Here is a 2,204-nt window from a genome sequence, read left to right as displayed (position 1 = left end):
AAAAAAAAAAAGATTTTATTGGTAGAAACCATTAATGAGGACAGGTTTTATGTTACTGAATGATATGTGCTTCTCTGCATCTAAAAAATAAGGTTCTCTGAAAATATTCTTTCAACTTTTTCTCTCCTCATTTAATTTGTAAACAATCCTATGAGATTGTTAATTCTCTCATTGTTAATCTCTTCATTTTATGGATGAAAGAACTGAGGCAGAGATATTAATAATTTGTCCAGAATTTCATAGTGAATAGATAGCAGTGCCATAAGTCTAGGCATTTGGCCCCAGAGGTTACTCTTAATCTCGGTTTTTTCTTCTCAATGTCTACTTTCCCTAGAATCAGTCATACCCTGAGAGCCACAAGGAGAAATTATGTTGGGGGTACTGTGTGTGTGGTCAGGCAGGTCGCTTGCTGCCAGAGTCTTACAGCCAAAGGGACAAGTAGTGTCTGGAATCCAGCCTAGTCTCTGTTCATCAAGCCAGGCTGAGGAAGGAACACTGTTGCTGTTTGATGTTAAAAACAAAAAACAAACAAACAGAAAAAAAACAGCTATGAGGGTTAGTGACATCCTTGGCTAAACTCTCATGGCTTTTTTCTCCTTCCCTCATTTTTTTCTCCTTCTCTCTTAAGACTTGGCACTTCTCCAGAAAGAGGAGGACAAGATGACAAAGTCTGAGGTGAGTTGAACCTCCCTTTCTCAATAATAACTGTCATTTCATTTCTCAAAGATAACACACACCTTGTTCTCTCTGTTAGGATGAAGGAGGACAGTACACATGTGAGAGCCTCTTGTGTGCCAGATGCTTGCTGCTTTTTACTTTTGTGTTTTTATTGCTTTATTTTATGACTTTATAATTTGATAAATAAGCATGGAATAGAAAAGTCAGCAACAGAATAAAAATCTCTCATTTTTCTACTGTTTCCCTTACATAACAACTGTTTTGATTTTCCCATGTTCTCTTCCTCAGATGTATTCATAACTGTGTATTTGTAAGTATTGTATAGATAAAACTTTCCAGTTATACCTTTTCTAATTAATATTATTTGCTCCACATTTTTCATGGCTACATTATAGTCCCTTGGATTGATGTACTCTGTGGTGTATATGTGAGATAACTTGTCTCCTGATTCATGAACACTTAGGTAGTTTAGAATTTTTACTGAAAACTATTACTACAGTTTTCCCACAAATAATCATTTTTTCCAAAAAGCAATTTGAAAGAGTTTTGCTATTATTTACTTCTAATGTTATAGAAACACCGTGTTGAAAAAGTAGTTTTGATATGTGGTACTTTGTGTATTTTGTATGTCAATTATTCAAATATGACATTGTGCAACATGATTTAACTGCTCAGAGAAAATATTAGATATTTTCAAATAAGAAAGCTAGATTTTTCTTACCCAGGCCTGAGTTATACCCTGTGTATGTTTATTTACTGATCTGTAATTTTTTTACTCTTATGTTAATTTATTTTATTGAAGTAATAATGTACTTAATTTTTTTTTTTTTTTAAGACAGGGTTTCACCATGTTGGTCAGGCTGGTCTTGAACTCCCGACCTCAGGTGATCCGCCTGCCTTGGCCTCCAAAGTGCTTGGATTACAGGCGTGAGCCACCACGCCCGGCCTTAATGTACTTAATTTTAAAAGTCCAGTAGTACAAGAGGACTTACCAGATACTTTTCTTACTGTATTTCTCAAACCAACTTAATGAGGAAGTACTTGGTCTCATGTGCATTTTAATTACAAAGAAACAAGATTATAGAATTGTGGAAAGTTGCGTAGTTTCACCTAGGATACCAAAGATCCAACTGATTTAAAAAGAATCCAGGATTTTTACTTGATTGAAGAGAGAGAGGCAAAGGAAAATAATTCTCCACTCAGAGGACCTGGCCCTTTTTGTGTGGGTGCCTAGCTTGTCCCGGTTAATGGAAGATGCCTCAGATAATACTGCCCCTATTTGATTTACTCTCCAGTGACCCCTTCTCTATGATCACTGTCATTCATTTAGGGCACTTGAATGTGCAGGGCTCCAGGAATGAACAGTTTTCTTATGAAAACTTAAAACAAGGCCGGGCGCGGTGGTTCACGCCTGTAATCCCAGCACTTTGGGGGGACGAGGCGGGTGGATCACGAGGTCAAGAGATCGAGACCATCCTGGTCAACATGGGGAAACCCCGTCTCTACTAAAAATACAAAAAATTAGC

General features: G+C 37.0%; 1 protein-coding gene across 5 annotated transcripts in view; it reads left to right on the top strand.

Moving 5' to 3' along the window:
* Positions 1-2,204, top strand: part of ZNF45 (zinc finger protein 45) — a 16,075-nt gene that overhangs the window by 3,427 nt on the left and 10,444 nt on the right. For 4 of the 5 annotated variants that reach the window (XM_037729189.1, XM_017502390.2, XM_017502389.2 and 1 more), the window contains one exon: positions 629-675. The gene's annotated coding sequence lies outside the window, so the exon portion shown is untranslated. Of the gene's footprint in view, positions 1-628; positions 1,471-2,204 lie in introns of those variants that run through there. The other variant, XR_005196031.1, reaches the window with a different exon arrangement.

This window comes from Cebus imitator, unplaced genomic scaffold (assembly GCF_001604975.1).
Source record: "Cebus imitator isolate Cc_AM_T3 unplaced genomic scaffold, Cebus_imitator-1.0 Scaffold296, whole genome shotgun sequence".
Lineage (NCBI taxonomy): Eukaryota > Metazoa > Chordata > Mammalia > Primates > Cebidae > Cebus > Cebus imitator.
This window is presented reverse-complemented; position numbering and strand designations above follow the sequence as displayed.